The 25841-nt window shown below is 38.0% G+C and overlaps 1 pseudogene; it reads left to right on the forward strand.

Annotated features, from left to right (window-relative positions):
• The first annotated feature begins 3959 nt into the window (after positions 1-3959).
• Positions 3960-25841, forward strand: part of LOC134376256 (probable ATP-dependent RNA helicase DDX10) — a 44141-nt pseudogene continuing 22259 nt past the window's right edge.

The following is a 25841-nucleotide window of genomic DNA, read 5'->3' on the forward strand; positions in this document are numbered from 1 at the left end:
ATTAAACCTGGGACATTAGAAGTAGGAGTGGGGGGTCCCAAGGTGATAGTGCCCTAGCTTTTTAAAAACAAGTCAAAAAACAAAAAATGAACAACTATAAATACTCTCTACAGGAAAGTGTTGTTAGCATCCTATGTTAGGTCCCTAGGTTTTCCAAAGCGTAAGATAAACGAAATATAATTTTATAATCAAAGATCACCAAATTTATAATAGGGGTGGGGGATGAGGAACAACCTCCAGAGTGTAATCAGAAAGATCAAATAAAAGATTTAGATCTTCATGGATTTTAGATGCTTCAAGAATGAGGGTACTTTAAAAAATTCATGGTAAGATTGCATTATCTTTCAATACTATTTTTCTACAAACTTTTTGAAGTACCCTCATATTAGGTATATAATATATAAATGTGTTATAAATATTATATAAAAATAATGATAAATAAAATGATTAAGGAATCAGCAGATAGAGTCCTACATGAGCAAGCCATAAGAGACTACAAAAAATTCAAAATAGAGCTTTTAGAAATACATTTGCTGGAATAAAATAATCTAAATTCAGAATAGACACAGATTACAAGAGGATCTGAAAAATTTCTTAAAATGCAGCACAGAGACAGTAAAAGATGAAAAATATGAAAGAAGCTAAGGATTGTGGAATATGGAATAATTAGGTCTCATACATGTCTACCTAGAGTCCTAAGACAAGAGAATAGAGAAATGATGAGAGAGATTACTTGAAACGAATGCTTAACATTTTCTGAAATCAGTGAAAGACATGAATCCACAGACACAGGCTAGTGTGGCTGGAGCAGAGTTAGTGAGGGAAGAGTGACAGGTACAAGGTCTGAAAGGTAACGAGGAGAGGTGAAGATCATGCAGTGATACAGGAAGCATAACATATATGAAGCAGAACAAATAAAAATAAACCCATTCCCAGACACATTATTAATAGTAAGTGCTACTGAACAAAAAAGACCAAGAAAATAATCTAAAATGGACAGAGAAGGATCACTCTGAAATGAATGGCAAAGTAACAAAGGCCCCTAAGAACAAATCAGAAGACAGTGAAATAATTTACTCATTCATTTATTCATTCATTTATATGACAACTGTTTATTTCTACTCCTCATAGTGTTTTAGCCACTATAAATATGCCCTCAAGTAGCTAATGTGAGCAAAATGAACCAAATACATGGTATCATAGGAGGTGGTAATCATGGGAAAAATGAAACAGATGAGCATAGAAAATGTTGGGGGAACATCTTTAAGTTGGGTGGTCAGAGAAGGTCTTGCTAAGTTGTTTTCAGAACAGAAACTTGAAGATGGTGAGGAGGTAAGCCATATAGACATCTGGGTGAAGAATATTCTAGAAAGGAGAATCAGTAGATGCAAAGGTGCTGAGGAATAGAAGTGGTGCCTGAGCAGTTAGAGAAACAACAGGAAGACCGTGTGAGTGGAGCAGTGTAAGGAGAGAGAAGTAGGTAAAGAAAAAAGACGTAAGCAAGGAGATTTACAGCTTTTACCAAGTGAGATGTGGAGTCGCTGGAGGGTTTTGGGCGTAGGAGTGAAATCATGTGACTTACATTATAACAGGATCATTCTGGCTAGTGTGTGTTGTGGTAAAGGTGAAAGTAGCGAGAACTATTTTGAGGCTATCGTAACAATGCAGGTAAGAGATAATGAGAGATTGAACCAGGATTGCAATAGAGGTGGTGAGAATCAGTTGTATAAGGATAGATTTGAAGGTAGAGGTCACAGGATTTGCTATTGATTGGATCTGGTCTAAAAGAGAAAGGAGGGGCCACTGGTGACTATACAGTTTTTGGCTTGACCACCTGAGAGGACTGAAGTTTTATTAATTCAAATGGAAAAACAGAGCAGGAGGAGCAGATTTTGGGGGCAAGATCAGAATACCAGTATAGGACATGGAGTGTTTGAGATGGTTGTTGGGATAAAAGCAGACATCCTGAGGAGGAACTTGGATGTAATAGTACAAAACTTAGAGGGAAGGTTAGGCCAGAGATATAAATTTGAGAGTCAATATACATGTTGAGGTTTACGGCCTTAAGACTGAAGGAAATCACCAAAGTGAAGCTTATATGAAGAGGTCCGAGAGTTGAGTCCTGGGACACTACGATACTGGGAGAAGCTGATGAGCCAGCACAGGAGACTGAGAGTTAGATGGAAAGAGGAGAGCTTGAAGGGTCCTGAAAACCAAGAAAGAAAGTATTCGAAGAAGTGATTAACAGTGCCAACTGTCCCTGAGCGTAGAGTGGGATGATGACCAGAAACAGATGGATTTAGCAAGGTCACAAATGTTGCTGATGTCTTTAATCATATTTTCAAGGTGCTGAAAGAAAACAAGTATCAAAATTCAGAAATTTGTAATTGGCACAACTATCTTCCATGGACAAGGGTGAAATACTGACAGTTTTGAATAGACAAAAACCAAAAATCCAGTTTTTCACTACAGACTTACACTAGAGGGATTTCTAAAGTGAGCCTTTCAGGAAAAATAAAAGTCATCAAAAAGGACAGTCTGAATTATGAGCAAGAAAATTGACAAATGTGTAATTAATCTAAGCAACAATTGTCTGCTTCATATGCTCATATTCTTTCTACTAGTAGAATCAAATACAAGTATTTGTTGTAGTTAGAACTAAAATGCTGTATAACACCGACATGCATGTTAGAATAGGGGTGTCAGAATTAGTGTTTTAAGTTTTAAGTTTCTTTGGCTTTTCAAGATTGGGATAAAATAATTAACTTTGGGCTTTAAGCGTGCATGATAAAAATATGTGAGTAACTGCTAAAAGAAGATGAATAGGAAGTAACTCTACCAAGTGTGAAGAGTAGGGATAAGAAATGGAGAAAATAAACAAAAACACAAAATTCAATGCGAAAAAGGCAACACAGGGACAATAGACAGCAAACATTAAAATGGTAAGCAAAAAATCTAATATGTCAGTAATCCTAATAAATCTAATTGGGATAAACACACTTCAAAAGATGGAGATTATCAGTTTGTATAATAATAAAATTTTATTTTATATATGCTGTCTATAAGAGACTCATCTAATAAGCACTTGAGAAAGTTAAAAGTAAAATGATAGAAAAGGGATATACCAGGAAAACAATAACCTAAAGAAAGCTTTAATAGCTATATTAATTTTAGGTATAATAGTTTTTGAGATGAAAATTAGTATTAGGGATAGAGAGGATCACCACATAATGATAGAAGACTCAATTGACCATGAAGATACAGTTCTTACATTATATCCACCAAATTAAAATCTTGTAAAGTACAGTTCTATAGGAAAACATTTTTATATTCACCATCTTGTGGGTGCTTTCAACATTTCTTTATCAATCATTTTTTTGACCAGAAAAGATGTAATAAAGATATAGAAGATTTGAAAACAAAGGTAATAAGCTTGATTACTGAATATGTATAAAATCCTGCTTCATTTTATTAAAGAGTAAACAGGGGCCGAGCCCGTGACGCGGCGCACTCGGGAGAGTGCAGCGCTGGGAGCGAGGCAACGCTCCCGCCGCGGGTTCGGATCCTATATAGGAATGGCCGGCCCGGTGCACTCACTGGCTGAGTGCGGGTCACGAAAAAGACAAAAAAAAAAAAAAAAAGTTTAGTATGACGTCACCATAGTAACGGCAACCAGTACGCAGGCGTTCTTTTAAAGACTGGGTGTGCTCCTGCAGTCGCTGAACCTGCCCTCCCCCTCAGACCGCCTTGTCTCCATTTCCCCGAGACTGCTCCTCCCCGTGGAAGCCAAATCGCCAGTCACCGCCCGCCTTTTTCTTGACGTCATTGGCGCGCGCCAGGTTTCAAAGGCTCGGGGGCGGGCTCCTGGATTCGCGCATGCGTCCCTGTGCGCTTTCCCCAGGCTGGTTCGGCCATCTTTCAGTGCCGCGCCTCCGTGTTTCCGAGCTGTCTGTGCTGTAGCCGCCGCCGCCGCGATGGGCAAAACTGCTGACTCCCGGACTCCGGGAGCCCTACCCGACCCGGTGCGGAGCTTTAATTGCTGGAAGAAAAAACACAGCCATAGGCAGAACGGAAAGAAGCAGTTGAGGAAGCAGCTGAAGAAGCCCGAGTGGCAGGTTGAGCGCGAGGGTATCAGCCGCCTTATTCAGAACTACGAGAAGGTGAGGATGGAGCTGGGGAGGAGGCGCGGACCGGCCCCTGCCGCGCGCGGAGTGGGCCGGCAGCGGGGGGCGGACCCGTCCCTGGGGACCCGGCCTGGGGAGCATGCCGTAAGTCCACTGGCTTGAGAAGGGAACGGGGTGGGAGTTGTCACCGGAAGCCCTGTTAAGGCCCCATGAGTGGTCCAGTGGGTGCCACAACCCAGGCCTCTCCACCGTCGTCTCCACACTTTAAAAATGTTAGAAATGCAATGGTACTTAAGGGCAGGGAGACTAATGCTATAAAACTTATAGTAATATTTATAGTAATAATGCAACAGTAATGGTAATAACGACACCTGCATTTTAAATCACGTATTAATTATTTGACTTCTTAGGTATGGATCTGAATTCCCATATTACAGATGAGAAAATTGAGGCTCCAAGAGGATACGAAAACTTATCCCAAGTTCTCACACTTAGCAGGTATTTGGAATTGGATCCTAGACTCATGTCTTTCTAATTGCAAAGCTTCTGCTTTTGATGGTTAAGACAGACTGTGTCCCTCAACATCATCCATCCTCCTTCCTGTGCGCATCTCATTTTCTCCACTTGCTCATGTCGCTATCAAAGAATTGGTGTAGAAAAGTTAGATTGTTGGTCTGTTCCTGTTGCCTATCATCCCCAATATTGTAGCTTATGTTCCCAGATAAGTATCCTTGTAGTTAGGACTTTGACCTCTTAACCTGTTTCTCCCTCAAGATCCTTAGGTCCTTCAATTCCTCTCCTCCTTCCCCCAAATCCCATGGCCTTCACCCACCGAACTCAGCCTGCTCACCCAACTCAGCGACTGCCCCCTTGTAGCACAGTATAGTCAGGTATTTAACAGGTGGAATATTCCTGGAATTTAAGTCATCATGGGTCATCCTGGTGTAGTCTTCCTTTAAATGACCCTGAGATTAACAATAAAGTTAGAGCTTAGAGTTTGAGAGTTTGGGCTTTGGAGTTCAGATGATGATTTGATCCCGGCTCCTGCTCACCAGATGTGTGACTCTGGGCAAGTTACTCTGTTTGCTTCCCTTTTCTTGTCTTTAAAAGGTGTAATAATAGTACCTACCTAATAAGTCGTTATGAGGATTTAGTAAGATAATGCATGTGAAGCATTCTGCACAACACCTGGCACATAGAGATATTCCATATATTCGCTGTTATATCATTACTGCTACTGTTGTATACAAAGCACTTCAAAAAGGCACTGTAAAGTAAATTGCTATTAGATTTCATTTCGAACTGTGACTAGAATTGCCTAGGGAGTATAGCCTCAGCCCTTTTTTGGTTTATTCCTGTGTACCAGTGACTTCTTATTGTGTTCTGCCCAGAGCTCTTCTGAGTTCGTATTCTTATTTCTGACTATACTGGATGTTTTACCTAATAGAGTCACAGGATACGTTAAGTGCCAGAAGTCATTTTCTCTTCCCTCATACCTCAGCAACCCCTCCTAAATCCATAATCCTATGTATTAGTTTCCTGTTGCCATTCTAACAAATTACCACAACCTTGGTGGCTTAAAATAATAGAAATTTATTCTCTCACAGTTCTGGAGACCAGAAGTCTGAAATCAGTTTCACTGGGCCAAAATCAAGGCATCATCAGGTCCATGATCCCTCCAGAGGCTCTAGGGGAAAATCTGTTCCTTGCTTCTTGTAGCTTCTCGTGGCTGCCAACATTCCTTGGCTTGTGGCTGTATAACTCCAATCTCTGCCTCCGTGGACATGTTGCCTTCTTCTGTTCTCTGTCAAGTCTGTCTCTGCTGTCCTTTTATAAGGACACTTGTGGTTGCATTAGGGCCCGCTTAGATAATCCAGGATAAAATTTCCCTATTTCAAGAAGTGTGATTAATTTTTATCACACCTGCAAAGTCACTTTTTCCCTATAAGGGAACATTCATAGGTTCCAGGGGTTAGGTAGGGCATCGACATATTTGGGGACCATCTTTTAGCTTAGCACATCCTAGCTCCACCATCTAAGCAGACCATTGAGCCAGAAAACCTAGAAGAAATCCTAGATACTTCTCTTTTACCCATTCTTATAACCATCTGACTGATCACACTGGTGATCTATTCTGCTTCTTAAATTTCTCAAGTGCATCTCCATCTCTACTGCTATCCCCTAGGTCAGGCCTCATCATCTCTTGTCTAGAATACTACGGTAGATGTCGCTTACAGCAGGGGCCAGCAAACCTTTTCTGTAAATGATAGTACATGTTTTCAGCTTTGCAGGTCATAAGGGTAGAACTATTCAACTCTGTCCTTGTAACACAAAAGCTGCCATAGAAGTATGTAAATAAGTGAGTATCGTGTTCCAGTAAAACTTTAATTAGTGAAACAGGTGGCCAAGGGGATTTGGCTCTTAGGCCTTTTACATCCCTAGTCTATTCTCAATCATTTTACTCCTGATTAAAACCTTTACTTGGCTCACAGTTACTTTCAGGAAAATTTTCAAACAATGTGTCAACATGTTCTAGTCTATTGAAAAACTAAGTTATTTGTGGTCAGGCAAACCTGTTTTAAATCTCACTGAATTTAGGTATTGACTAGCTGCATTTCTTAATGTCCGTTGAGTCTCAGTTTCCCAATTCAACAGACAGATTATTAATCACCCAGAGGTTGTAAGGTTCAAATAATGTATGTAAACCAAGCAGTACATGACAAGCACACATGAAGGAATGATTTGCAGTTTGGTGAATTGGCCATGTTTCTTGATGCTTCTTGATGTTTCTTCTCCAGTACTTGATGTTTTCACTGCTTGTAGTGAGCATTCCCATTCTCCCACCCACCCTAGGGATACGTAGTACTTGTCCTTCAAGATTTGTTTTAGACTTCTCTTATTGACCTCCCCAGGCAGATTTAGGGCTGCTGTGCATCTGTAGGGTTGTGTAAATACCTTTATTATAGCATTTATGACCTGGCTGTGATGATTTGCTTCTTTATTTAACTTCTTTAACTGCCTCCTAGATCATGAACCTCTCAAGTTCAGAGACCAGTGATATACAGTCATCCCTAGGTATTCATAAGGGATTGGTTCTAGGACATCTCTCCCCCTGCCCCCCCCCCAATTGTATACCCAAATCCATTGCTCAAGTCCCTCATATAAAATGGCATAGTATTTGCATACAACCTGTGCATGTCCTCCCATATACTTTGTCATCTCTAAATTATCTGTAATATTTAATACAATGTAAATGCTGTGTGAATAGCTGTTATACTGTATTGTTTAGGGAATAATGGCAAGAAGAGCCTGTACATGTTCAGTACAGACACAACCATCTGTTTTTTTTCTTGAATGTTTTGGATCTACATTTGGTTGAATCCATGGATGTGGAATGGATGTGGAACCCACAGATATGGAGGGTCCACCGAAGTCATCTTTGCTCTCCTGAGACTGGTAGCACAGTGCTTGTCCTTGAGGAGGTGCTCAGTCAGTGTTGAGATGATGTTTGGTGTAAGATTAGACCTTTTCCAGAGGCTTTGCCCTGGTTGTAGCATTGGCTCATTCTTTTTGGTCTCTTGTTTTAATGATAATTCGTAACATTTATCAAACTTTTGTACATGTTGACTTACCATATCCTCATAACAAACAACCATGTGAAATTGTTCCCATTACACGGATGAGAAGACATTAAGGCATAGCAAGGTTAAATTATTTGCACAAGGTTAAATAGCTAGTGAAAAAGGAGTTCTAGCCCAGGCAGTCTAGGTCTGACACCAGACTCCAAACCACCGTACTTTACTGAGATTCATTTGTTAAACAAATGTTTAAATTCCAATCTTTTCATTAAGTTGAAGGAATAGCTCTTTTTCCTCTGAGCATTGTTCTGTTTTATTTTTCTAATTTTAGACATATTTTAAGATTTGGTCAAGAAATAATGGGGCCAGCAATACTAGCATGTAATCATTTAAATAGCAGATTTGTTACTCTCTTGGTAACCAAGGTGCAGACTCCTCATTGTGTGGCTCCTCAGGTGGTAGCATTTGGGAATACAACTTTTATTATAGAACCAGGGTACATGGTGGTGCTTAGTTGCCTCACTGGTGAAATACTGAACAATTGGATTTATAAACCTTTGAAACAATTTGACAGGCACTTGTTGAGGCCTATGTAAATGTACATAGGAAAAATTCATATCTGGGTCCCTAGGGAACGGTGATGCAGTGGAGTGCGGTTGATACATTTTGACAAATTTTATAATAGTAAATATGTATAAAATGTTATAATAGTAAATAGTATATAGGTAACTCAGTGCTGTGGAGTTAGAGGATGGTGTAATTAGGGGGAAAAGGTTGAGTTACTGGGCAAGGTGCTCCTTCTGGCCAAATGTATTAGAAAAACCGTGTTTCCTCTGGACTTGCTGTCTTCTTCCTGGTGGTTGCAGCCTCAGGCAGGCCTGGTTTGGGGAGCTGGGTGGATGGGTTCAGCCCACCATACCTCAGCTTTACCAGCTGCCTTTGTGCTGTGTACAAGCTGTCCAGCTGTTTGTGGTAGCCATGAGTGGAGCTCATTCTCTCTTTTTTTTTCTTTTGACACCTCGAGATCATTGGGTAGGAGCTAGTTCTTGAATGATGAGTTCACCAGATGGAAAAGATTGGCAAGGACATTCTAGGTGGAGGAGCAACATGAGGAAATACAAAGAAATGTGAAAATGCATAGAGTTTTTTGAGGGAGGAAATACTCCTTGGAGTGTTGCATGCGTTCCTGAATTGGCTTCAGATGGGTTGGAGAAGAGATTTTTTTTTTTTGCAGGTGGGTTGTGAGTGACTCTCGAGGCTGTGGTAAGCAGAATAACAACCTAAAGATGTCTGCATCCTAATCCCTGGAACCTGTGAATATGTAAGATGGCAAGGGGTCAGTTAATCAGCTGACCTTAAAGTAGGATGCTTAGCCTAGGATATCCAGGTAGGCCCATTATAATCGTAAGGGTCCTTAAAAGTGGGAGGCAGCACAGTCTGTGTCAGTGTGATGTGGCAAAGACTTGATGGCCATTGTTGGCCTTAAAGATGGGAGGGGGAACATATCTTAGAAATGTGGGCAGCCTTTAGAAGCTGGAAAAGGCTAGGAAATGGACTCTCCCTTAGAGCAATCAGAAAGAATTCAGCCTGGCTGACTTTTTTGTTTTAGCCAAGTAAAACCCAGTTTGGATTACTGACCTCCAGAACTGTAAGATAATACATTTGTGTGGGGTTAAGCAACTGTAGTAATTTGTTATAGCAACAGTAAGAAATTTATACAGAGGCCATGCTCAGAGACTTTATCTGGAAGCAGTGGGAAGTCTGGTGGCAATTAGAGAATATGTCCCAGTTATAAAGGTTCTGGAGGCTGAGACCAGGTAGAAGACTATTGGTGTAGCCTAGGTCTTGGGTCCTCTGAGAAGCAGATGGCAAGATGGGATTCGATGAATTGGAGATTTATCGGGGAGAAGTGTCTGTGAAGGATGAAGGAAAGGACAGGAATAGGAAGGGAGAGGAGAGGAGGAAAGAAGGAACAGGTAGGGAGTCTGACTGTAGCAGTTGTAAGAAAGCTTCAGCCAGCTGATGGGGAGTTTCTGTTCCAAAGTTGTCAATTAGAGGAAGCCCCCCAGCCTGCAGTAGTACTGCTACTGAACTTAGTCACCGACTAGGAGCAGCCAGGGAAAGCATGGTGTTTTCAGTGGTGGATCTACAGGGGTGACAGCTGGCAGGGTCAGTCGGCTGTGCTCCCCGCAGTAGGAGATCTGGCTTGTGTCTTTCTAAGGACATCACATACGGTGTATGTGATGGAGAACTGGAATTGAGGCTTATTGAAAAATGATGAACTATTTGTTGTAGTTCAGCAGCTGTTTTCACTGCTGGATGGCTCAAAGTCTGTATCTGGGATTCACTAAGATTTTTACGATAATCACCTGTGCTATATAGAAACTCAGCATTCTAATCCTGCCTTTTTTTCCAATTAAAATTTGGTCTGGTGTGATTTGAGGCACATTGCTTTTCTTCTCTTGATTGCAATAGGTGGAGCACTCTAGGAAGGTTTTATACTTTTTTCTCTAGGCATTATTCACTTTTGTGAGAAATAGCTATTATCAGAGAGAGGTGGAAGAAGGTGGTTAAGTGATATTCACTCTGTTCTCCCCTCTGCCCCCTCCAACTTTTCCACAAGCGTTGGGAAGTCTTTAGAAAGGACTTTCCTGACTTAAGAAGAATAATGATACAGATTTTAGTGAGAGTGTGAGGATTGTGGAGACAGGAGTGAATCCCCCCACCCTCAAGCAAAAGATAGTGTTATTCTGTTTATAGGAACCACAGCCATCTTCTGCTGTGTATACACCTTCTGCTGTATATAGTACTTCTGCTAAGTATTGCTTGGAATGCAACAGACTCTTCTAGAGCCAGGTTGGTAAACTTCTTCTGTAAAGCCAGATAAACGTAGGCTTTGTGGGCTACACAGTCTCTGTCACAACTGCATAAACAATATGTAAATGAATGGTTGTAGCCGTGCTCCAATAAGACTTTTCTTACAAAAACAGGCAGCAAATTGGGATTGGCCTGCAGGCTGTAGTTTGCTGACCCCCTGTTCTAGAGCATCAGCAGGATCAAAATTTCTTTCTCTTTCTTTGGTGACCTCTTTTTTTTTCTACTAGTTTAATTCAGTGTGTTGTTTTCTTTTTAAATGCATTATTCTTTTTTTTTAATTTTTAACTTTTTTGTTTTGCCATTAAACAATGTAAACATTTTTTTTTGTCGCCCTTTGCCAATTTCTCCCTAATTCTCCCCCTCCCCCTTTCCCACCTCTGGTGGCCTCAGCTTTGTTCTCTTCTTCTGAAAGTTCAAGGAATTATTGATTGTTGTATCTTTCTTTTTTTTTCCCCTCAGCTCCTACTTATGAGGGAGGACATGTGGTATTTCTTTCTGTACCTGGCTTATTCCACTTAACATAATTTTCTCTAAGTTTGCCCATGTTGCTGCAAATAGCAGAATTTCATTCCCTTTTATGGCAGACTAGAATTCTATTTTGTATGTATGCCACATTTTCCTTATCCAGTCATTTGTCGATGAACATTTAGGTTGGATCCAACTCTTAGTTGTTGTGAATAGAGCTGCAGTAAACATGGGAGTGCAGGTATTCCTTCGACATGATGATTTCCATTCCTTTAGGTATATACCCAGCAGTGGAATTGCTGGATTGTATGGCAGTTCTACCTGTAGTTGTTTGAGGAAACTCCATACTGTTGTCCATAATGGCTGTACAGATTTACAGTCTCACTAACAGTGTAGAAGCGTTCCCCAGTGACCTCTTTTTAAGATTATGATGTTGTTTTATATTGTAATGGTTGGCAGTAGAATGTTGGAACAGTTTCACTCTTCGAAGATTCCTCTCTAAGAGGTTTACAGACTTTAGAAAACTGTGCAGTATTTTGTTTGAGGAGCCCACCTTGCCGTGCTGTGTCTCTTGATGGGGATCATAGAGGGTGTTGCCAGTCTACCTCCTCCTGTAGGCATTCCGTTCCCTGTGAAAACAGCTTTCTAGCTGATAGTACCACAGTGCAAGGATGACCACACCTAATTTTAATGTCCTGTTTGGAAGATTATCCAACTGAAGTTTCTTGCTGGGACAGGATGTCATTTGAATAAGTCATTCTTTTTTTAGTATATGTGCTGCCAAAACAAGCACTGAGTAATCATTCTTCTAATGCTAGTACACGATTCTGCCTCCTCTAATAATGTCTGAAATGATTTGTAGGGATTATGACAATGTTTTAACATTTGTGTTTTCAGTATTTGTGGGCAGAGAGTAACCCTGGCCTGGGTTACATCAAGAATGCTGGGAAAGATAATGTGTAGATTGTGAAATGAAATACAACTGCCATCCCTTTGCTGCCTAGAGTGTAACTTAAAAAAATGAGCATTACAGATGCAACTTTCCCCTTTTGTGAATCACGAATAATTTGGCGGCATATTCCCAGATATGAGCAGTAGTTCCTGTGTTCAGTATCTGTAATAAAATAATTCTTCTGAGCAGCTGAAATGAAATTCAGAAAATTGGATTTATGCTAATAAAGAACATTAGTAATGAAGATTTGGATAATGCAAAGTTAAAGGGCAAAACATTACTTATCATGGCATCAGAGCATGACACAGACATTTCTCCTGATTTCTTTGAAATAATACTGTTCCTTTAGTATACCCCCAAAATGAGTAGTTTATCAGGTTGGATTTCATAGGCCACTGATTTATGATTAAAATTTTGAAAAGATTGTGCTCACAAGATCTACTTCTTTCAACTAAGATCTACTTTTTTCAATCTTTTGTACAAGTAGTGCATATAGAACTATTTTCATCGTGGTCTGTGGCTTGTAGTCATTTTGTCCCTTATTTTTTTTACACTGATATCCCTTAAAGGATGACTGAAAGTAAATTTTCTTTCTAAAGTTGAGGTGGTGATGACTTACTGTGTTAATATCTTGGAGGTGAAGGATGTTGAAGGTATTAATGTATGTTACTCACATGTGTAGTAATTTATTTATTTTTTAATCAACTTAAATGGTTTTACAAACTTACAGTTTTGATTCAGGACAGCTTCCTCAAGGCAAATTTCCTTTCAGAGGGAATGATGACTTTTAATTAGCAGTGATGATTGAATTTAATCCTGCCATACCAAGGATGAGCTAGGCAGTACAAGTTAGAGAAAAAGTGATTTCATTGTGAAATAAATGAATTATCCTGTAGGTTATTTTGTCTTTTCTGACATTGTCCCCTTTTGTCCTTTTTTTCTAGATAAATGTAAATGAAATCACCAGATTTTCAGATTTCCCCTTGTCCAAAAAAACATTGAAAGGTAGGTATATGGTGATCTTGGGACATGTTATTGGATTTCTTGATGCTTTTTTATAAATTAGAGAGGATTTAGGGAGTTTAACCTGAAAAATCTTACTTTGATATCATGAAAACCAATTAAAAATGAGCAGTATTAATTTGAGTTTTAACAATCTGTCAGTCTCATGATTTCTAGACCAAAGAACATTGAAAAAAAAAAAAAGATGCTAGGAGCCTCTGAATAATTAAAATGAAACCTAATCGTGTTAGTTAAAATAAGCAAAGGAACAAACAAAAATTTGATACCCTCTGTATTGGTTTGCTAGGGTTGCCAAAACAAAATACCTAACTGGGTGTCTTATTTATTTTTTCACAGTTCTGGAGGCTAGAAGTCTGAGAAGAAGGTGCTGTCAGGGTTGGTTTCTTCTCAGGGCCATAAGGGAGGGATCTTTTTCAGGCCTCCCTCTTTGGCTTGTGGACAGCTGCCCTCTTGCTGCCCCTCTGTCTTTTTTTTTAATTGACAAGAATTGTATGTGTTGTATACAACATAATGTTTTGAAATATGTATCAGAGTACTTTGAAAAGGTTGTGGAAAAATGGAATTAAAATGTAATATGAATCCTTCCGTGAACTTTTTGAAGGCTCCTCATATATGTTGTGGAATGGTTAAATAAAGCCAATTAACATTTGCATTCCCTCACTTTTTTTTTTTTTTTTTGGTAAGAACACTTAAAATTTACTCTTACTCTTAGCAGTTTTCAAGTATACAGTATATTATAAGTAACTATAGTCACCATGATGCACAGTAGGCATCTTGAACTTATTCTTTAAAGGCTGCATAGTATTCCACTGAGTGTATATGTACTGTATTTTCTTTATCCTTTGCTAGACACTTAGGTTGATTTCATGTCTTGGCTATTATGAATAATGCTGCAATGAACATGGGCGTGCACATCTTTCTTCAACATACTGATTTCATATCCTTTGGATATATACCCAGTAGTGGGATTATTGGATCATATTGTAACTTGCTACCTATTCACATGGTTGTCCTTCTATGCATGTCACCCTTGGCGTCAGTTTGTTCAAAATTCTCCTTAAAAAGACGCCAGTCATGGTGGATTAGAGTCTACCCTGAGGGACCCATTTTAACTCAATCCCCTCTTTAAAGGATCTGTCTGTCTCTAAATACAGTCACCTTCTGAGGTACTGGAGGTGAGGACTTCAACAAAGGAGTTTTGGGAAGACACAGCTGAGCCTGTAACACTAGGATTTTCTAAAGTATCATTTTCCCTTTCCACACTGCCAGGTTTGCAAGAAGCCCAGTACCGTCTGGTTACTGAGATACAGAAGCAGACCACTGGGTTGGCTTTGCAAGGTAAAGATGTACTTGGAGCTGCCAAAACTGGATCTGGCAAGACTTTGGCTTTCCTTGTTCCGGTAAGTGCTTTACTTATATTGGATCAGATCCTCTATTATACAATTTTATAACATTCTGTACCTTAGGTGCGAATGAGTAATTATGTAAATAGTTGTTTTCATATTGGATTTCCTGGCTAGAATGCAAGCTTTATTAGGAGCCACATCTGTCTTGTTCTCCACCATATTCCCCAGATCCTATTGCACAGGGTGGGCACTCAGAAACTTATTGAATGAATAAATGATTGTGCCTTGACAAGCCTTTATATTCTTGAAGGTTGTTGGGTGTTCCAGTATGGCAATTCAGTGCAGTAGGACTGGTAGGGAAAGCTGTTCCTGTTATCACCCTTGCAAACCTGCCAATAGCATTTATTCTTGCTACCTATTTAGGACAAAGCTGAAATATTGTCATGTTAAGGAGATCTGGACATTTGTTAAGAATTTCCTGGGTCATTGACATGTCCCAGTAAAACAGTAGAGCTTCCTAGGAATTCACTTACATCTCAGTTACATAGTTTGTCTCCTAATTTTTGATTCCTACAAAATAATTGTCCCAGAAAAATCATATTTTAGTATTTGTTCCAAGTATTGCAAAATCATTTTGCTCTTAAGTCCTAGTTTTTTTTAAAGCAGAGTATCCATACAGTTAGAGAATTCAGTCAATATATAACTTCAGCAGTAACACAGCTAAAAGTTTATTTTTATGTGGTTATTGCTCAGAAAATGATAAATATTTTTCTTCAGTGTGTTTTAATGGTTTGTGGGCTACACATACCTTTCACTGATATCCAGTCTCCTGATGGGATAGCTCTGGCAGCAGCTGAGCTACCATGGGGCTTCTTTTCCTTTCCTTCTGAGTTAGAGGTGGATGCTTCTGATGGAAGAAAAAGAAACAAAATCTGTTCTTTAGGATTGGATAAAACTTGAGTGTTATGTCTTCTGCTTAGAGGGTGCCTTTGATTTGAGGGGCAATACTGAGATGTGGGTCAAAAAGCTGATTTCTCTAAGGACTTACTGAATATGAGTTTGTTGTCTTTTTTGAGGTGCTGGAAGCCTTATATCGTCTACAATGGACCTCAACAGATGGGCTGGGGGGGGTTCTGATAATATCACCCACGAGAGAACTGGCCTATCAGACCTTTGAGGTTCTCAGAAAAGTGGGAAAGAATCATGACTTTTCAGCTGGTCTCATCATTGGTGGCAAGGTTTGTCTTTTTGTCCTTTTCCTTCTTTCTTTCCTTCTACCATGTTGAAGCATTGTGGCACTTGACAGGCGAGAGGTGGAGACTTCATCGAAACAGACTGACCTCCTAGGCAGGTCCTCATAGGTAGTGATGCTTTGGTGTGGTCACTGTCATCTAGGGTCTGGTCCTGAAAGTCTGTTTTTGTCAGGGTATCTGAATTGATGAAGCTCTCAGAGATAGATTTACTCTAATCAGCCTATAAATCTACTTATTTATATAAGGAAAGATGACATTTCAGGATGTGGACTAGTACCTTTAATAAAATATCTGTCTAGGAGGTTGAATAATTCACAACATTGCTATGTCAGCAGTAGAAGAAAGGAACGTAGATTGTTTTGAGGAGTGTTTATTTTAGGTCATGGTTAAAACTTGCTGTCCAATTTTTGTTCTACTTTATAGTACATTTGGAATGCCTGTATCTGCTAGAATCTCCTCTAGACTGAAGGTAAGTTCTTAACTTCTTGAATTTCTATGCAAACATACACAAAAGAGGAAAGAATAGCATCCAGACCCTCATGTACTCATGTAACTGTCACCCAGCTTAACAATTAACAACATTCTGTGGTTCTTGTCTCAAGGAGAGAGAACCTCTAAAATGTAGAGAGCTTGGCTCTTTTTTTTTTTTTTCAGTCCACAAAGTGTGGTGAGTAGCGTTGGAGAGCTTGTTGAGTGTTCCTGGGTACTGATTTAAAGAATGGGGGTAATTCTGGGTTTTAAGTCAATTCTGGTGGCCTTAATAGGAAATCAAGACTTACAAATGGAGCATTCATTTAATATATACGGGGGGTACTTCAAAAAGTTCATGGAAAAATAGAATTAAAAGATAATACAAATCGTTCTATGAAAATTTTGAAGATCCCTGGTGTGTGTGTAATTTTTTTTGTTGTTTTTTGCCTCAAATCTGGGTATGACTAAGAATCTAGAAGACCCCTGTATTAGTCAGGGTTCTCCAGAGAGACAGAATCAATAGGATATGTTATAATTATGAGAAGGATTTATTCGGGGGATAAGCTCACATGGCTATGAAGAAAAGTCCCACGATAGGCTGTCTATAAACCGGATGCCAGTAGTGTGGCTCAGTCCAAGTCCAAAGGCCTCAAAACCAGGGAAGCTGATGGTGTCCTTGGTGTAAGTTCTGGAACCCCAAAACTGTAGAGTCTCAAGTCTGATGTCCAGGAGAGACAGGAGAGAAGAGTGTATCCCAGCTCCAGCAGATCCAGAGAGCGAGCGGTTCACCTCTTTCTTCTGTCTCTTTTGTTCTTTCCGGACCCCCAGAAGATCGGATGGTTCCCATCCATACTGAGGGTGGGTCTTTCACACCCAGGCCACTCAGACTCTCATACTAATCTCTGCTGGAAACACCCCCATGGACACACCTGAAAAGATTGCTTTACCAGGTTTCTCAGCATTCCTTCATCTAACCAAGTTGCCATCTATAATTAACCTTCACAACCTCTGAGCTCTTTAGGTCTTCACTCAGGAATTTGATTTAGCCCCCAAATTTGGATGCACTGCAGAAATAGAAGAGAGAAGTTATGTTTTTTTCCTGAATATGTAAACTGCTATGATAAAATGCCACATGCAGATGGCTTTTTATAGTTTTGGTATACAGGCTGCTCAGTGATGTGTCTGTGTAATCAAAAGAAAGAACTGTTTTCAGGATCTGAAACATGAAGCTGAGAGGATCAACAATGTAAATATACTTGTTTGCACACCGGGTCGGCTTCTTCAACACATGGATGAAACGATATGTTTTCATGCTACTAATCTCCAAATGTAGGTGAGTCTAACAAATTTCTAATGGAAAATAACTCAGACTGAGGAGAGAGCCATCACATTTTAATGATATAAATGTTATATTAGATAACTATTATGATTAAAAACAATCTGAGGAATAACTTTTAAGTTTTTTGGCATGTGGGCTCCAAACCTAGAGAATACAATTAGCCCTTTTTTTCTTTTTCTTTTTCTTTTTTTTTTTAAATATGTACTCTTATATGTGAAATTAGGTACTTCAATATTAGACATTGCCGAGAGTTTTTTAAATCTGTCACAGCCACTTCTGATCACTGAAACGTCAAATTGGCATTTTTTAAAATGAACTTTTTCTGTTTTGCTTGGTGATACTACCTAATGTGTATTCTTTTAATCAACTTTTTATTTTTGAATACTTGTAGATTTGTGGAAAAGTTACAATGATGGTAAGAGTTCCTTTGTTCCCTTCACCCAGTTTTCCCTGATGTTAACATCTTGCTTAACTATGGCATCTTTGTCAAAACTAAGATCAATATTGGTATGTTATGTAAATGCCAGGCTTTATTCAGATTTCACCAGTTTCCACTGATGTCCTTTTTATTTTTTTAGGGTCCAATCCAGGATACTACATTGCATTTAGCCTGATATATATTTTAAATATTATAGTTCAACTTGCATTTTCTTTTTTAGTTCTTGATGAAGCAGATAGAATCTTGGATATGGGCTTTGCTGATACCATGAATGCTATTATTGAAAATCCTCCCAAGAGACATCAGACTTTACTTTTCTCAGCAACACAAACCAAATCTGTAAAGGACCTTGCACGCTTGAGTTTGAAAAACGCTGAGTATGTCTGGGTTCATGAGAAAGCAAAATATAGGTATGTACTCTTTGATTCAACCAAAAATCAATGTTCTTTTTTAGTTTAAGAATTTGATATTTTAAATTTATGTTTTCTAGGAAATAAAATGTTTTATGTTATTAGATGTGCCAAGCATAGTAAATATGTCAGTTAAAATTACTCAAATTTTGGATATATCTTTAATGTGAGTATGCTCTAAAGCAGCATTTCCCAAAATGTGGTTTGGGAACATTATTTTTTCTATAAGATGTTAACAGGTATTTTACCATTTACCAGCTCTTCTCTCCTCCCACCACTCCCCCAGATAAATGAGAGAGAGGATGAATTCCTGGATAGATAAATAGCAAATGTTGAGTCAAAGTGAAACAGTTTTTTTTACGTCAAGATTTCTCAGAACCTTTAATGTTTTCATGGATGTTGTGACTCCTCAAAGCAGTGGGAGGTAGATACAGCTTGCTACATTTACCAAAATTATTTGGGTACGTAATCATTCTTTGGCAGTATTACGCAAGACCAATGTGCTATGGAGAACATTTTATCAAATGCATTAAGAGTTAGCAAAATATCTTTGTTTAAAATTGTTTTAGCATCTGTTATTTTGTCTTGGTTTCACTAAAAACTGGAAGTAAAATATGTGTGTTTATGTGACAGTAAAAAGTGTGTGTGTTAGTGGTATGCAAATGGTTGAGGGAAACTGTATTTCGATATGACAATTGGAAGTATGTGTATATTGGGTATGAATCATTATAGATTATGGACATACTTGACTTCCAGAAGAAATGTTTTCCAGTGAATATAAGTTGGATTCTGTGTTGAAGACATTAATATGGATTCAATTGTACCATTATTTGTATCTTAAAACTTTCATTTCTTCTTGCTATGAAATGTTAGTATAACAAGAAATAGATTTGGAAAGTGAATTTGGTTATCCTGTTGGAAAGTCCCTAAGTACAGAAAATATAGATATTCAGGCCCACCTTGACCTTCTTCATCAGATGTCTAGGATTAAAAAAGAGCCTAAAAGAGGCCAGACTATATGCTTCCAGGTGATCCTAACAGATAAACTTTGGAGAATCTGAGTACTGGTAGCTTTTGCTATCAAAAACTTGGCAGTGGAACAGGAAGAGATATTTGAGGTATAGTTTCTTTCTTGGCTTACTATTTAGTTGACATTGGTCTTTTAAAGTTGTGTTGAGATAACTATTGAAATTTGTTACAATTAACGTGATAATGTAAAGTCTACTATCTAAGTCTTTTGATTTTTCTCCTTTGTTCTTTTTGCTGTTTGCCTCGTGCTTATTTTCAAAATTCATTAGACACAAATTTTTCAATTATGAATTTCTAAAGCCTTCTATAATTTAAGTTAATTGTGCACAGTATCCCTATCCCTAATTTCTGTAGATGATAGAGTTGGTTATTATCTGTAGGTTATAAAATTTTTAGAGAAAAACTGAATGTGAAGACTTTGATTATATTTCGCAAATGATTGTTGAAATGCAGTTCCATCACTTGTGAAAATGTGGCTTTCAGGAAAAAGGTTTAGAAGGCAGATATGCAGCCACATAATTTACAAAACTACAGGGTGTATGATAGTGACTGCAGTGCTCTGTAGATCCATATTCATTGGAAGCCCTATAAAAAAGCATATGCTGTTGGGAATTTTGTCTGATGTAATTATTGACTTTTCTCCTTTAACAGTTAATACGTCATGACAAGTTATAATCAAGAATATCTTAAGGTATTATAGAATATCTACTCTCATATTATGAAGGAACTGGAAATTAAATTTAAAAAATTTACATCTTCTTGAAGTTGTATGTCACACTATACTTAGAAAAAGTGTAAGTTTTTTCTTTATATTGCTATATGTAGACAAATAGTGCTTCTAATGTTTTTATTTTTAAGAGAAAATAGTTGCCTTTGGGCCATAGTGACTTCCTGTTTTCCAGTGACTATAAGTTGAATTCTGTGGTACATTATAAAAAATTTCAAATTTGAGATACATATTTTGAGTTTATATTATTTGAGATACATACAAATTTAGTATTAAATTTTCTGTTAACTTGAAACATTAATCATTATAAAATGTTCCTTTTTATCTTTACTAATACTTTTTGCCCTTAAAGTCTAGTTTGATTGCTGTTAGTCTGCCGATAGCAGCTTTCTTTTGGTTAGTGTTTGCATGGTGAATCTTTCCCATCCTTTTTCTTTCTACGTTGTGTACATCCTTAACAGTTTTAGATTTGTCTTTGTAAGTAGCATATTGATTTTTATCTTGTATGATAATTGCTTTTTAACCCGGGTGTTTTCTTCTTGCATTTTTGTGCTTCCATTTGAGAATTTTTCTTTTAGTCAACGAATTTTCTTTTAGTACATGTTTGTTAGTGAAAAATTCTGGTTTGACTTTTCTGAAAACCTCTTTAGTTTTTGAAGGCTGTCTTGGCAATTTTTTTTTTTTTTTTTTTTTGCTTTTCAGAGGTATCTTCTATTGTGCTCTAGTTTCCATTATTTCTGTTAAAGTCAGCTGACAGTTCTCTTGTTCCTTTGAAGGTATTATTATTTTTTTTTTTGTAAGATTTTTCTCTTTGGTTTTTACTAAAAATCCTTTGTGCTCCGCCTATTCACTCCTCCTTAACGCCTGGCAACCAATGGCCTTTCTACTGTCTCCATCTTTGTCTTTTCCAGACTGTCATATAGTTGGAATTATACTGTATATAGCTTTTTCAGATTGGCTTCTTTCACTTAGTAATATGCATTTAAGATTCCTCCAGGTCTTTTCATGGCTTGAGAGCATGTTTCTTTTTAGCGCTGATTAGTATTTCATTGCCGGGATGTTACAATTTATTTATCCATTCACCGACTAAAGCACATCTTGATTATTTTCAAGGTTTGGCAATTATGAATAAATAAAGCTGCTATAAACATCCATGTGTAGGTTTCTGTGTGGACATTAAGTTTCAGCTCCTTTGGGTAAATACCAAGGAGCACAATTGCTAGACCAGATGGTAAGAGTATGTTTAGTTTTGTAAGGGGGAAAAAAAAACAACAACAAAAAAAAACTGCCAAACTGTCTTCCAAAGTGGCTGGACTATTTTTTGCATTCCCGCCAACAGTGAGTGAGAGTTCCTGTTGTTCAGCATTGGCAGTGTTTGGTGTTGTCCGTGTTCTGGATTTTGGCCATTCTAATAAGTGTACTAGTATCTCATTGTTCTGATTTGCATTTCCCTATGACATATTGTGTGGAGCATCTTTTTATTTATTTGATTGTGTGTAGGCTGGGAATGAGCATCTTTTCATATGTTCATTTGCCATCTGTATAACCATCCTCTTTGGAGAGGTGTCAAAGTCTTTGGCCCATTTGATTGAGTTGTTTGTTATTGAGTTTTAAGAGTTCTTTGTATATTTTGGAGAACAGTCCTTTATCAGATGTCTTTTGCAATTATTTTCTCCCATTCTGTGGTTTGTCTTCTCATTCTCTTGATGGTATCTTTCACAGATCAGAAATTTTTACTTTTGGTGAAGTCCAGCTTATGTTCTCCTTTTGTGGATTGTGACTTTGTCATATCTAAAACCAGTTGACTTCTAGTTTTTGATTGTTTCCCTTTTTTCCCTGTCAATATAAACACAGATACACACAGGTGCACATGTGTATGCGTATGTGTTGTATATGCGCACCCTGATAAATAGTACCAAACTATGTTCTGTTTTGCTACTGGCTTCTTAACAATGTATCATAGAGATTGCTCCACAGCAGTATATGGATAGATTTCTCATTCCTTTTTTATAGTTGCACGATATTTAATTGTGTGGATATACAATAGTTTATTCTGTGAGTTCCCAACTGATGGACATTTGGGTTGGATTTTCATCTTGTTTTTGTTTTTTATTGGAGTATTTTTGGAATAGAATCCTAAAAGTAGGTTTACTTAAAGAGCAAGTGCATGTGTATTTCTCTCCAACATTTTAATATGAAATTTCAAAAATGCAATAAATACAAAGACTTTAACAGTAAACACCTTATACCTACACCTGGATGCTACCTAATTTACTAGCCATTTATCCATCCCTCTAACTGTATATTAACTCCTCTCATTTTTTGATGCATTTCAAAGTAAATTGCAGATATCTGTCTACATCCCCCTAAGTACTTCAGCACACCTATCACTAATGAGAGTTCAGTATTTGTATAGATTTTCTTTTTCTGATGTAAAATTTACATATAATGAAAAATGCAAATTCAAAGTGTACATTTGCTGAGTTTTAATGAATGTATATATCTCTGTAACCCAAACCTCTGATAAGATATAGAACATTGCCATTAGCCCAGCAAGTTCTCTTGTGCCTCTTTTTAGTTCACCCTTGGCCCTACACTTTCAGAGGTGACCACTATTTGCATATATGTCTGTGTGTGTGTGTGTGTGTGTGTGTGTGTGTGTGTGTGTGTTTGACATATAATCTATAAGGGATTTTGAATGTATTTTAAAGTCATGTGTTGGATTTACTTTTTTAAGGAACAATAGAGAAAAGATCTCTTTTTGACGTATGTGTGTGGGAAATTTGTTTGAGAGATATGCCACCATAAAAATTTGTTTCCTTTTTTGGTCTGGATTTCGAAGTTACTACCATGGCATACTTTTAATGTTTTTCCTCCCCTTAATTCCACAAGCACCCCTGCCACTTTGGAACAGAATTACATAGTTTGTGAGCTGCAGCAAAAAATAAGTGTGCTATATTCCTTCTTGAGAAGCCATCTGAAAAAGAAGAGTATTGTATTTTTCTCCAGTTGCAAAGAGGTACTAACTGTTTATTTTCTTTATGAACTTATTGATGTTGAATCATCCCTTTTGAGATACCACATTTCGGTTACACAAATAATTGTATCATATGAGAAACACAGTGCTAGGTGTGGCAATGGATCTGTAGATAATAAGAATCCCGTGTCTTTTTGTAAAGGAATCTGTGGATGGGACTTTAATCTGGATGAGGGCAGAAACTGTCTTTTCTTCAGTATTGTGGTAGGTGCTAACAATACTGGAAACGTAGTAGCTCTCACATATTGGTAGAATGAACAATTGGCAGCTAGGCTAAGCAGAGGTCTTTATAATCTGACACTTCCCATCCCCTCCATGGATATGGAACTGAGTATTGCGTTTATTTCCGTGCTTCATATCTTTGTTCGTGCTGATCTCTGTTTGGGATGTCCTCTCTGTATCCCTTCACCCTAATTCTGGGGAAATATTTAGTGTTCTTTAAGGCTAAGTTCAGATGTTCCACACGAAAGTCCTTTTCTGACACTTCCATTTTTTAGAATCAGTTGCTCTCTCCCCTGTCCTTCTGTAGTGTTTTGTTTATACCTTTATTTAGTTCATAAACACTTCTTGAACACTATACCAGTGCTAGGAATAAGGGATTCAGAGATGTATGAGGTGTCCATTGACAGGTGACTGGATAAAGACAAGGTGGTATATATACACAATGGATTACTACTCAGCTGTAAAAAGTGAAATCCTATCATCTGTGGCAACATGGATGAGCCTAGAAGACATGAAGTTAAGTGAGATAAGTCAGGCACAGAAAAATAAATACCCCATGTTCTCACTCATGTGTGGGAGCTGGAGAAAAAAATTGAGCTTATAGAAGTAGAGAGTAGAATTGTGGTTACTAGAGGCTGGGAAGAAAGGGAGGTAGGAAGAGTTAACAGAATCAAAATCACAGCTAGAGAGGAGAAATAAGTTCTAGTGGACTATGGTAGTGGTAGGCATTTATAATTAACAACTTATTGTATATTCTCAAATGGCTAGAAGACAGGAGCTCAAATGTTCTTCTCATCATGAAAATGATAAATTGTTGTGTTGGCGAATATACTAATTACCCTGATAGGATTTCACACATTGTATACATATATTGAAATATAACTCATGTATAATCAATACATGTCAATTAAAAAATAAGTTTTTATTCATCATAAAAAAAGTTCATGGAAAAATAGAAATAAAAGATAATACAAATCTTTCCATGAACTTTTTGGAGTACTCATGTGAGAAAACTTTGTCTCCTCCCCTAAGGAGAAGGGAGCATGGTCAATTTTGTGTGCCAGTTTTTCTTGTACCATGTTTCAGACTCCTGATCACATACAGTAGTTGGCATCTTGTAGATCATTTCTAGATTTATAGCTTTTACAACAGCTGAGCTTGACAAATATGCAGGTGAGTTTCCCTCCAGCTTGTGGGGAAGATGAATGGTGGTTTGTTTCTCTTGTTGGGTGAAAACACTTGAACTCTATCATTTTACTATGTAAAGAATAACTTCATATTTTTTTAAGACCTATTTTAGATTTTCAGGACTTTATATCTTCTAAAAAAGGATGGTTTTGGTATCTAGATGTTAGGAAATAAATCTGAGAGTCCTGTTAAAGTTTCTGCTTTGTAATACTCTGCTTTTCTTCTTGTCACAGTAGACAAAGTGTCCTTGCTTGTATCTGTGACTAACTCTTCTTGTGTGTTAGACTGTCTTCTCGTGTGCTCAAGTCCTTTGCTACTGCAAATACCCCTTTCTCTCCTGCATTTTCTTTTCTCCCTATCATTCTTTAATATTGCCCATATTAAAAATAAAAATCAAATCCTGTGTCCCTTTCTAGTCACTACCTCTTTTCTCTGCTCTTCTTCATAGCAAATTCTCCTAAAGGCTTATCTCTAATAGCTGAGTCACTTTATCATCTCCTTTTCTCTCCTTAGCCCACCTTTGAGTCAGCCTTTATTAAGGGATGCAGCTTTCCAGAGGTGGTGCTCAGTTATCAGTCTTTATCTTACTTGACCTCTTAGAAGCATTTGGTACTGCTGACCATTTTCTCCCTCTTGAAGCAGTCTTTAGACTGCTGTGACTCCTCAGTCATTAACCTGTCCTCCCCTCATGTTTTCTGACTACTCTAATTTTAACCTCCTCTACTTGACCTCTGCAGTTTGGAGTGCCTCAGATCACTCTACTCCACTCTTTTCCCATCTATGCTTTCTTTCTAAGTAACATCATTAGTTTCATGGCTTTAAATTCTGTCTATGTGCTAACAACTGCCAAATCCACATCTCAAGCCCTAACTTCTTTCCTGAGCTCCAGACTTGTGTATCCCCTTGACTACTGGGTATGTTGCATACCTACAATGCATCTCAAATTTAACATAGGAAAAGCAATTTAAGAGTTCCTGTCCCTATGTCTTCCTTCCCCAACTCTTCCCCATCTTGATAAATGACTGAATCCTTAATTCCTGTCTGTCTTCATCCCATATTAAATCTATCGATAACTCATAAGCTCTGTCACTTCTCACCCCCTCCCATGCTACAGTGCAGTCTGAACCATGCTTAACTTTGTCTTAGCCTTCTAATTTGTCTCCCCATTCTCTCTCTTTCCTGTAGTTTTCCCACGTAATAGCCAGAATGGATCTTTGGAAAGTAGAAACTGGAATATGTCATTGCCTTGCTTAAGACCCTCCAATGACTTTCTATAAATTAGAATTAAACTCCATACTTAGAACTTACATGGCTTTATCCCACATATATTTTCCCCCTCAGTTAGTTTGTCAATTCAAGGC

Source organism: Cynocephalus volans, chromosome 4 (genome assembly GCF_027409185.1).
Source record: "Cynocephalus volans isolate mCynVol1 chromosome 4, mCynVol1.pri, whole genome shotgun sequence".
NCBI classification, from domain to species: Eukaryota; Metazoa; Chordata; class Mammalia; order Dermoptera; family Cynocephalidae; genus Cynocephalus; species Cynocephalus volans.